A 12,200-nucleotide genomic window follows, 5' to 3' on the forward strand; every position below is an offset into this window, starting at 1 on the left:
GGTATCGTGTTCTCCCCGCCTTTTTGGTCGGGTTTTGCACGTTGTTCGGCGGCTGCCGGCATGGTTCACTGGAACAAATTATTCGCTTTGTCGCGTTGGGGACCATAGACGAAGACTCGTACAAACTGCGAAAACGAAGTGCCCACAGTAATGGTTAACTGGCTAGCGAAGCAGCACTTACCACCAATTCGTTCTGCACTGTTTAGTTCACACGCTTCTACTGCAAAATTACAAGACATCAACATGACGAAAGCCGGCGCTGTGGCCGCTGGGCCCAAAAGACGCTGGTTCGATCCCGCGGCGATCACGTTTCCACGGAGGCGACATGCTAGAGGCCCATGTGCTGTGCGATGTCAGTGCACGTTAAAGAACCTCAGGCGATTAAAACCTTCGGAGACATTAACTAAGGCATAGCCCATATCGTGAACATGAAAACAGGAGGGACTCCGACTTATAACTTTGTTTAATGAAGGTACAGTCGGGGACAAAAGTCTCCGGACCACGTGTTCCTCTAACGAAGCCGATAGCTTTGCTAATAGTCGGCGGCTGGGGACCACCCTTGTGGAGGCAAAAGTTAAATTTTTGTTCTTTCATCTCCACAAGTGCGGTCTCCAGCTGCTGTCTGATAGTAGAGCTATAAGCTTTGTTTGAGGAACACGTGGTCCGGAGACTTTTGTCCCCGACTGTACCTTTATATTTGTATATCGATCGGCACACTGCTGTAGGTACCGAGGAAGGCCACAGCAAGGACACGTGGACAAGACATCCGAAAGATACCACGCACGCTTTTTTTTTTACTGGACGTTTTGTTTCATAAACGTTCATGAAACAAAACGTCCAGTATAAAAAAAAAAGTCTGTGTGGTTGCTGCGGGCTTCTGCGGTACCTGCAGCAGCGTGCACCCTCCTCTTGCGCTTCGCTTTTTTTTTACCCAAACAACTTATATGGTTCCAAAATTTCCTTGGCCCACCTTTAGCTGCGCGATCAGGGGATTACTTTATTTTACTCTGGACGAGGACCTATACAAGCAGTTTCTATCATCGATAAGATTCCCATTTTCGGTCTATTCCTTCCTCTCTGTTTCCCTGAAGCCACCCGTAGTTGTTCAATGACCTCCTTAAATTCCTTACTGCGTCAGCCTCGTGGTTTCCTCTTTCCTTCCCAGCGGTTTGTAACTTTGCTTGTTCCATTTCCATACTGCTGAGTAGTTCTAATTACAATCCCACTTTTCCATGGGGCGTTAATCTTATGCTTTCTCAACGCCTGCTGCTATTAGCGCTATTTGTTGGACGTTGAATTTTGCTTTCGTTTTTTTTGTGTTTTATACATTTCTCTTTTGATCAGGGGACGCAAATGCAGAATAATACATCTATGATCACATCCTAGGCTATACTCTCCCTCCTCGTCTATTTACATTTTGGCAAGCTTGCTGTACAGGGTGTTTCACGTAACTTGAACCAGTGATTAAAAAAAGTGGTGAATCGGATCTGGGTTCAACCAGACATATTGTTTCCCGTCGTGTGGCGCTCCTCAGTGTATCTTTAAAATTCTGTTTAATTAGTTAAGCATCAAATTAAGCAAGTTTCCTAATACTCACTTTAGAGGCACGTGCGTTCTGTTAAGTGTGTAGAGGGGGTTTAGAACGAATCGATTCAGTTTTTTGTAGCAACGTACTTCCTCCTGATCATCATCAGCCTGACTACGCCAACTGCTGGGCAAAGACCTCTCCCGTGTCTCTCTATCTAATAACCCTTTCTTTTTGCCAGCTGCGGTACCCGTATCCCCGCAATCTTCTTAATCTCATCCTCTCACCCAACTTTATGCCCCCCCCCCCCCCCTCCCCCCCCTGCTGTGTTTGGTTTCCTTTGGAATCCGCTCCGTTACCCTGAAAGATCAGTGGTTATCTTGCCTTCGCATTACATTCCCTGAAAATGAAAATTGGTTTTGAGGAAAGGAAATGACGCAGTAATTGTCGCACATATCTCGGTGGACACCCTAACCGCGCCGTAGGGAAATGGATAAAGGAGGGACTGAAAAAAGGAAGGGGGTGGTGGTGGTGAAAAGCATTTATTCGGCTATATTGTAAGCAATTTATTCGCCTTCGTCGTCGTCGCCTCTCTGGCTGCGACTTCATTCTCTTTCACCTGAAGATTCCCATCGTCATCGCTTGAGGCTGTTCGCTTGGAAGACGTCTCTGGCGAAAGGGCTAGAATAAACGTCTTACGTGAAGTCTTCCCTTACAATATTTACAGAGAGGTGCTTGCCCCTGAGAGGCTCCTAGTGGGTCTCGCCCCTTGCAATACTTGGCGGACTCCCTCATTCCGGGATCTCGTTGGTCATGGCCACTGCGCACGTCCTCCGAACCAGGCCCTGTTGGGCGGATAGTTCCTGGCAGCCGGGCAGGGCCGCCCCCCAGTCCTCGCGGGTAGGGGAAGGGGTGATGGGGGGGAGAGAAGGATTTTTCATGCATGCCCAAACCATGTGGAAGGTGTCGGCCACCTCCTCACAAAATGAGCAGCGGCCTTCCAAAAAGGATTAAAGTGCTTGAGAACCGCCGGACACAGCAGGGTGTTTTTAATGTTTGTAAAGAGCCTGAGGAGAGTTCGTTCGCCAGCTTTACCCAGTCCCTTCATAGGAACCTGGTAGCGCCGGCGTGCGGCACGTTAGTGCTCAGCAAAGTCTTGAGAAGAAATAAGAGGGCTGTGATCTGGGTTAAGGTCCTCCGAAGGAATGCCTGGTGCCCGGTGAGTGAGTGCGCGGGCTACCTCATGGGCGGCTTCGTTACATGGCATGCCTTGGTGGCCGGGGACCCATATGATTGAGCGATGAGTTGGATCGCCGTCGCGAGTACTATGGTGAAGAATTTGGTAGAAGAAAGGAAGAGGGGCCGTCGTGGCGGTGGCGAAAAACATTTATCAACAATTAAACAATTACAGAGATGTGATTGGGGTAGGGCCCTATTGGCACCTTCCCCTCACAATACTAGGTGAAGCCCCTATTCCGTAATCGCATTGGCAAGCAACGCCATCCTCGTCCGTTGAACCGAGACCTTTTTTGGGTCTTGAGGTCTTGACAGCCGAACAGGACCGCCTCCCAGTCCTCTCTGGTGGGGCTGAGGCGGGGGGGGGGGGGGGGGGAATAGATGGGCACTCCCAAACCATGCGGGAGGTGTCAACCACCTCCCCACAGAGCTGGCACGCGCCGTCAAAGGATGTGTTGAAATACTTAAGCCCCGCCGGGCACAGTACAGTGTTAGAGTTTTGATGAGGAGGCGCTCGTCAGCGCGTCCAGTCTCTTATAAGGGGTCGGGTAGTGCCGGTGCTCCTCCTTGTAGTAATCGGTGATTTGTTTGAATGTAAGGGCCAGATTGTCTGATTCGGAGTAGGCTTCCAAGGACAGGGAGATAGCCCGGGGAGAGAGTGCGCGAGCGGCCTGATCGGCCTGTTTGTTTCCCTGGAGTCCCTGGTGACCGTATGCCCAAATCAGGTTGCGTGAAGCTGGATCTTCGCATCGGCAGCTAAATTGCAGTATGCGCCAGGCAAGGGAGGGCCACTGAGCCACCGCGGCTCCGCTTAGGCCCCATTTATTCCTCTTGATTTCATCTACGATGTCCTTTGCCAGTTGTGGCCACCGTATCCCCGCAAGCTTCTTAATCTCATCCGCCCACCTAACTTTCTGCCGCCCCCTGCTACGTTTGCCTTCTCTTGGAATCCACTCCGTTACCCTTAAAGGGCAGCCCGCAAGGGCACCTTGTGTAACGAGGTGTTGGTGCTTGGCGCCACCACGGACCCTTAGTCCCCATACCGAAGCTGTCATCCGTACCGTGGCGATAGGTTGAAAGGTGGAGGGAAGAAACCTTGAACGGTGGCGGTCGAGGAAGTGGTCAATCCTCGGCCGATGGGCTCCTCGTCTGTCTACCAGGCGGGGAGTCCCGGGACCTTCCTCTGTGTATAAGGGTGAATCAGAGGCGACAAAGTATCAGGAACCCTTAGTTTATACATGCCGTATGGAAAAAGCTGCAAAAAAAAATCTGATCGACCCCCGAAAAGGGGTCGCACCGATGTGAAGAAACTGAGTCCACAGAAGCCAGAAACGTTTGCGAAGTTTTTTATGCTTCACTCAAACACTAATGTACCGGTAGCCAACCTATCTGCATTTGTCATCGCCAACACCCTAAAAAGTTGTGTAGGCAAAGACTACAAAGCAAAAAAGCAACGAACCGGAGACCTCCTTGTAGAAATAAACACAAAAGAACAGAGCACCAAACTGATGTCATTACAGAATCTTGGAGAAATGAGCATACAGGTAACCCCGCACCGCACCCTGAACCACTCAAAGGGCGTCATATCTGAATATGAACTCCTACAGAGTACCGATGCGGAAATGGAAGAAGAACTAGCCGAACAGGGAGTAATAGCAGCCCGACGAATAACCATCCGGAGAAACAATGCTGAAATCAAGACCAAACATATTGTACTAACTTTCAATAGCACAACTCTGCATGACTCCATCCATGCCGCATAGAGAGAGAGAGAGAGAAAAAAGGACGGAAAGGCAGGGAGGTTAACCAGGCGATGCCCAGTTGGCTACCCTACACTTGGGGAGGGGAACAAAGGGGAAAAAAGGAAAAACAGCGGCAAAGAAATGAGTCTGTCAAGTGTCCATCGACCTCTATGTCACAGGGACAGAGGGCGCGCACTGAAAACATAAAGATTATAGGCGGGAATGCAACCCCGAGTCCCTTAGGAAATTCAGGAGCGCTTTCACCGCTTTCCGTTGTCTGGAAGGTTGTGTCCAAGGCCCCAGAACGTTAGACTCTGTTAAAGGACGCGAGTCCAAGCGGAGCAGAGAAGCAACTAGGCAACCGCGCTCTCGCTCAAAACGAGGGCAGTTACCGAGGAGGTGGCTGATCGTCTCGTCACAACCACACTGGCCACACGCAGGAGAGTCAGCCATTGAAATGAGATGGGAATAGGCGTTTGTGAACGCCGAGCCGATCGAGCAGCATCGTCAGCTAAGGCATTACCAACAATGCCGCTATGGCCTGGTACCCACTGGAAGATGATTTCATGGTCTTGTTCGATTGCCTGGTGATGCAGATATCGTATCTCCGCTATAAGTTGCTCATGGTCGCTATGTCTCAAGGCAGATTGAAGACATTCTAGGGCAGCTTTTGAATCACAGAAAACAGCCCATTTTTGAGGTGATTGTTGTGAGATATACTGTACCGCCGCAAGAAGCGCGGCCAACTCTGCTCCAGTAGAGGTAGTCCGATGCGAAATTTGTTGGTGAATTTGAGTCTGTCGCGCAGGAACGACCACAGCGCAAGCAGAACTAGTAGAGGTTACTGATCCATCCGTATAGACGTGAGTACGGTCAAAATATTCGAAGTGGAGCATGGACAGTGTCAGTTGCTTAATGGCTGGCGTCGATAAATTTGACTTCTTCGCTATCCCCGGAATAGCAAGGCGCACACATGGGAGCCGCGTACACCACAGAGGAGAGGGAGGTAGTGCTGCCGGGGTGAACTGTTGTGGGATCGACGACTGTTTCGTCGTTATCACCTTCGCAAATGCAGAATGTGGTCTCTGCAGTGGCAAAGGCGCAAGGTGATGCTGTGGAATCCTTGACATATGACGTATGTGCATTCGCAAGCAGTCTAGGACAATATAAGTAGAGATCGGGTGGTCTTTGGCGAGTGCAATGCTACCCAGTGTTGATGCGCTCCGAGGGAGACCTAGGCATGTGCGAAGGGCCTGATCCTGCACTGACTGGAGGGCACGCATGTTAGTTTTGCACGTGTTTGAGAGTACAGGTGTACTGTACCGCAAGCATCCCACAAATAGAGCTCTGTACAACTCCAGCATTGACTGGACCGACGAGCCCCATGATTTTCCTCCCAGAAATCGAAGTAAATGAGCGATAGATGTTAGCTTTTTTTTTAGTAGAGTGCAATGCGGGCTCCATGATAAATTGCGGTCGATCAGGATCCCTAGGAAACGATGAGATTTGCTGTAAGAAATGACTTGACCGTCGATGCGTACCGGATATGGAGTCATACATTTACGTGTAAATGCCACTAGCGCGCACTTTTCCGGTGAAACGCTGAGACCTTTCTTCTGGAGATAGGAAGAAGTGATCGATGCTGCCCGCTGAAGTCTTGCCCGCACCTGGGGACGCGTCACAGAGGAGGCCCAAATGCAGATATCATCGGCGTACATACACACCTGGACGGTGTTGGGGAGGTTCTCAGGGAGGGCGATGAGAGTCAGATTAAACAATGTAGGGCTAAGGACACCGCCCTGGGGCACGCCACGGTAGGTGTAATGCGCAGGCGTCGGGCCATCATCACATTGGATAAAAAATGATCTTTTGGACAGATAGCTCTCTATCCACGCAAACATCCGACCACCGATGCCCACAGTTTCCAGCGCATCAAGGATGGCCTCATGGGTCACGTTGTCGTAGGCACCTTCTACATCCAGAAAGAGTGCCACTGACAAACGTTTCAAGTGCTTCTGTTGTTGAACCGTGGATACGAGGTCAACGACGTTGTCAATAGAGGAGCGACCCCGCCTGAAGCCGGCCATAGCGTCGGGGTATATTTTGTAGTGTTCGAGGTACCACTCAAGGCGCGACAAAATCATTTTCTCCATGACCTTTCCTACGCAACTGGCCAAAGCTATTGGCCTATACGATGAGAGCTCGAGTGGAGATTTCCCTGGTTTTAGTAGGGGTATCAATCGACTCGATCTCCATTCTTGAGGAACAGCACCGTCGAGCCAAGAGTCGTTGTAACGTTTGAGGAGCTCTTCTCGCGCGTCGTGGCCAAGGTGGGACAGCGCAGCATATGTGATTCCATCTGGCCCTGGTGAAGACGAACGCCGACATCCTGCAAGAGCAGCGTCGAGTTCCTCGCGAGAAAAAAGGACATCCATGGCTGAGACCCGTGAGGCAGGAGGAACACGCCGGGAACTCGAAGCAGTTGGTACACCAGCAATTTTTCTGCAGTAGTCCGTTGCTACTTCAGACTGCTGTCGATCTTGATAGACAGCCAACGCATAGAATGGTTGTCTTTGTTGCGGAAGCGTACGAAGGCCCCGCACAGTACGCCATATGAGGGACATGGGCTTGCGGGGATCCAAGTGCTGACAAAAGGACCGCCAGCGCTGGTTCGCCAGCTGATCCAATCTTCGTTTGATTTTTTTCTGCGTACGTATCGCCTCCCGTAGATCATTTAAGCACTTGGTTCGTCTGTATCGCTTTTCTGCTCGCCGCCGAAGAGCACGCAGGCGTTCTAGTTCAATATGGAAATCACTGCGTATTCTTGAGGACGTGATGTGACATCTCGCAACGTTCATAGCATTAGCTATAGTGTGCTCCAGCCTGCCAGTGAGGGCTTCTTTGCTCGTCTCCTCCATATGTTTTCGAAATACTGCCCAGTCGATTCGCGCGAGTTGGGCTGGGGTGGACGCAACAAGGCCGTTTATTTTGAGGTAGGTAGGAATGTGGTCACTTCCATGGGTCTCCACATCACAAAACCAGCGAACACTCCGGTGCAACGACCTTGAAACTAATGTCAGGTCCAGGCAGCTGCTGTAGTGACAGCCGCGCAGGTATGTCGGACTGCCGTCATTCATAACATACAGATCATTGTCGGAAGCAAATAACGCCAGACGCCTTCCTTTGGCGTTAATTCTGGTGCTTCTCCATAGCAAATGGTGGGCGTTAAAATCGCCAGTAATGATCCAAGGAGCACGGGTTTCTTCCATGATGGCCTTCAGCCTTTCGCAGTCTAATTGAGAGGAGGGTGACACATATGCTGCAATCAGTGTGAATTCTAGCGTTTTTGTCTTGATTAAGAAACACGCGTATTGATTGTCATTGTGAGGTGGAACTGGGCAGCAAACATACGTCATGTCAGTGCGGAGGTATACCAAGACTTGGCTGCGCTCCCCGCATGTAGGGGCGAAGAAAGATTCGAACCCGGAGAGCCTGATTGCTCCTGATAATTTGGGCTCGCAGATTACCAATATCGGGAAGTAGTTAGTGAATACGTAAGGACGAAAACTTGACATTCGCGACCTCAGACCTCTTGCGTTCCATTGGAAGATCGTGGCGCCTCTGACTTCCTCACGAAAGGTGGGAAGGTGGCCAGCCATTATGGATTAAAGTCCTTGAAGTGCTGAACCCAGGGAGTCCAGCACTAGTAAAACGCTTCGAGCAGTTGGGGATTGCAGAGCCTGTAGGAGAGGCCGAATTGCGTTGACCACGGTCTTTAAAATCACAAGGGTTTGGCGGTCTTGCTCCGGGAGCCCGTCTGCAGCGGCCGACGTGCTCAGCGATGGGAGCTTACGTGGAGGGGCCTCAGGAGGACATAATGGCGGAAGCGCTGGCCAAGGATCGGAACCTGATGACATCTGGCCACCCTTGTCCACAGAGGGTGGACGGAGCACACTGGGGCGAGGAGGAACAGGAGGTGGAGGAGGATGAGCAGGAGGCGCCAACAGCGCGTCGTTGCGGCTGTCATTGGCAGCAGCCTGTCTGGATTTCCTCTTGCGTCGGGCACGTCTCTTGCGAACGATCGCGGCGGCTTCGCGGTGCGTCGAGTTTTCTCGGACCATTTGTCTTAGGACAGCACGCTCTGCTTTTAGCCGCGGGCAGTCTCTAGATGAGGCGTCATGGGGACCGCTGCAGTTTGAACACCTGAGAATTTGTGCTGTGCATGTCTCAGAATCATGAGGCTCGGCACACCGGGAACACACACTCGCGTTGCCGCAGACTCCGCTAACATGGCCCAGTTTCATACAATTGGTGCATTGTAGGGGCTTTGGTATGAATGGCCGTACTGCGTGACGAAAAAGGCCTACCTTCACATGTGACGGAAGGCTGTCGCCTTTGAAGACAATCTTGACACAGCGAGCTTTCCCAAGACGTGAAACTCGGAGAATCACGGTGCCTTCGTTTCCTGGCTTCACAAGTATGGGCAGATCTTCTTGCGTGATCGTCTCATCGACGTCATAGATGACGCCAGAAGAAACGTCCTCGCCGAGCGGGATAACTGTACGGACCGACATGCCTCCGAGTTCAGTGATGACCCGCAGTGATTCGAGTGCTGGCGCATGATGGACGTCAACAGCAACAACGTTTTTGCGCGAGTTTACGCGAACGTCTTTAATACCTCCATTGTAAAGTCCGCCCATACATACCGAATCCGAGACGATGTTTCAAGTGCCAGCGCTTTGGACACAGCATGTTGGCCTGCCGAGGCAAACCCACTTGTGTCACATGCGCAGAAGACGCACATACAGAAGAAAGATGCGAACGCACACCAAAGTGCATCAACTGCAATGGCGCACATGGTGCGTACTCCAGGTCATGCCCAGTCTGGAAAACAGAAAAACAAATCATAACTTTGAAGACCACAGAAAACCTGTCCTACCTTGAAGCAAAAAAACGCGTCTCTTTCCAACAGAAAGGGACATACTCTGAAGCGGTGACGCGGGGACCGCCGCCGCCTTCAGTTTCTGTCGGCACACAGGTCGATCCGAAGGACCTGGGGTCGACAACCAAGTCCCCACCACAGAAGTCGGTGACACAGTCCACAGGGCTGAAAATTTCGCGGGAAGACCACGCGATCCTCGCCGGAGGCCCTCAGGCCCCACTTTCAGCAGCGGCATCCTCGGCGACAGACACCCAGAACAGCTCTGCTGAACTGGACCTGTTGCCCCACCCCTCTAAGAAGGCAACTGCTGACCCAAGAGACTCTGCCCCTGGAGCAGAGCATGGTTCACTGGTGCCAACAAAAAAGAGGAATGCGAAGGCCACGGGCCATCGGAAACAAGAAACATCCTCCACGTCCACCGTGGAGGAGACGGATGTCAGCGAAAGTCCGCTGACATCTAAAACACAAGTATCCGCGGATTCTCCGCGGTAATCCGGCGCCACGCAAGTGGCGATGGATACAACTCCTGGTTCGCCACCGCTGCAGCGGCGGCGAGACTCCCTAGAGAAAAAAGGGAAACCACGAATCATTGTCCCTGAGAATAAGTAACTTTCCCCAATCCCCAACTTATCACAATGGCGTATCTAATACAATGGAACTGTAGAGGTCTACACAGAAACTACACAGACATAACCGATATGCTCAAAACAATGGCACCTACAGCTGTGTGCCTGCAAGAAACGAACGTTGGGCCACAGCACACAAACATCTTAAAAAAATATAATATTTTCCGGAAAGACCGAGTACAAGCTAGCCGACTCTCAGGAGGCGTCGCTATCATAACGCAAAGCGATGTCCCTGCAAGAGAGGTATCATTAAAGACGAACTTAGAAGCGGTCGCAGTAAACATCATTAGCCATAAAACAATAACAATATGCTCTGTGTACATACCACCACACAACACAATAGCCATGCATGACCTAGAAGAACTTCTGGAACAGTTGCCAGAGCCATATGTAATAATAGGGTATTTTAACGCACACTCCTCATTCTGGGGAAGTGAGCATACTGATTCCAGGGGTCAGCTCATCGAGGATTTTATTCCTTCGAATGACATATGTTTAATGAATACGGGAAAAGCCACGTACTGCTGCCCCAGCTCTGGAAAAATCACCTGCCTCGATTTAGCATTTACATCACCATCTGTTTTTAATGATTTTATTTGGGATGTTTTAGATGACCCCCGGGGAAGTGATCACTTACCTACGGTTTTAAAACTAACATCAGCTACATTCATCCTCCCTACGAAGCCACGGCGATGGAAAATTCACCTCGCCGATTGGGCACTTTTCAGAACGAAGGCCACACTAGAAAAAGAATATGCCAAAAACCCTTACTATAGAAGAACTAAATGAAAAATTTGTCACATGCTTAATATCTGCAGCAATAGAAGCCATCCCACAAACGTCTGAGATTTCACGAAAAACACATAAAGTTTGGTGGTCAAATGAATGCTCAATGGCTAAAAAGCAGCAAAACAAGGCTTGGGGCAACCTTCGCAGATATCCCACTGCAGGAAACTTGCTCATCTTCAAAAGGGCTAGAGCCAAAGCACGATACATTAGACGCAGCGCAGAAAGGGCATCATGGCAAGAGTACATATCCTCCATAAACAGCTCAATATCATCAAAGAAAATGTGGGAGCAGGTGCGGAAATTCACAGGAAATTTCACTCCATTCACATTTCCAATGCTAACAACACGCGGTACTCAAACAACATTAGAAGAGCAGGCCAACATATTGGGTGAGCATTTTTCCACAGTTTCAAGCGCATCCAACTACACACACACACATTTCAAAAGCACAAAGCAATAGTAGAAAAACAAAGCCTGCCCTTTGGAACATGCATACATGAAGACTACAATCAGCTTATTACCATGCAGGAACTAAACACAGTACTAACATCCGGTAAAATGACAGCACCAGGCCCAGACAATATACATTATGCCATGCTTGCTCACCTCTCTGAGGCTGCCATAGAGGCTCTCCTAAAATTTTTGAATAAAATATAGATGAGTGGAGAAATCCCCCAAGCATGGAAAGAAGCAATCATAGTACCCTTTCTAAAACCTGGCAAACCACAAACTAGTCCCACCAGTTACAGGCCAATAGCATTAACTAGCTGTATAGCAAAATCATTCGAAAGCATTCTAAACATCAGACTAACCTTCATACTTCAGTCCCAGCAACTTTTAGATATACACCAGTGCGGTTTTAAAAAGACATGTTCCACAACCGATCACCTTGTACGCTTTGAGAACACAGTCCGGGAAGCGTTCATCCACAGCCAACACTGTATCGGAGTCTTCTTTGATCTGGAGAAGGCTTACGATACCACGTGGAGGTTCGGTATCCTCCGTGACCTAGCGGACCTAGGTATCCGCGGCAGGATGCTGAGCTGTTCGAGCGACTTCCTGACCAATCGAACGTTCAGAGTCCGCCTAGGCGCAACCTTCTCCAAGACTTTTATCCAAGAAACTGGAGTGCCCCAAGGGTGCATCCTCAGCACGACCTTATTTGTCATCAAAATGAACTCCATAGGAAAAGTAATCCCAAAATCGATAATGTACTCAGTTTACGTAGACGACCTCCAAATAGCATGCACGTCTTCCAGCATACCTACCTGTGAGCGGCAAATACAAATAACAATAAATAAACTGGCTACCTGGGCAGATAGAAACGGATTTAGATTTTC

At 50.1% G+C, this 12,200-nt stretch overlaps 1 long non-coding RNA gene across 1 annotated transcript in view; it reads right to left on the minus strand.

The window, feature by feature from the left end:
- Nucleotides 1-3,461: 3,461 nt before the first annotated feature.
- The window catches only part of LOC149329631 (uncharacterized), a 51,626-nt gene continuing 42,887 nt past the window's right edge, over nucleotides 3,462-12,200 (minus strand). The window contains exon 3 of the long non-coding RNA XR_016285450.1: nucleotides 3,462-3,944. This is a non-coding gene — a long non-coding RNA (uncharacterized LOC149329631). The remainder of the gene's footprint in view (nucleotides 3,945-12,200) is intronic.

The sequence above is a fragment of the Amblyomma mixtum genome, chromosome 9 (assembly GCF_055824585.1).
Source record: "Amblyomma mixtum isolate Tamu chromosome 9, ASM5582458v1, whole genome shotgun sequence".
Classification (NCBI taxonomy): domain Eukaryota; kingdom Metazoa; phylum Arthropoda; class Arachnida; order Ixodida; family Ixodidae; genus Amblyomma; species Amblyomma mixtum.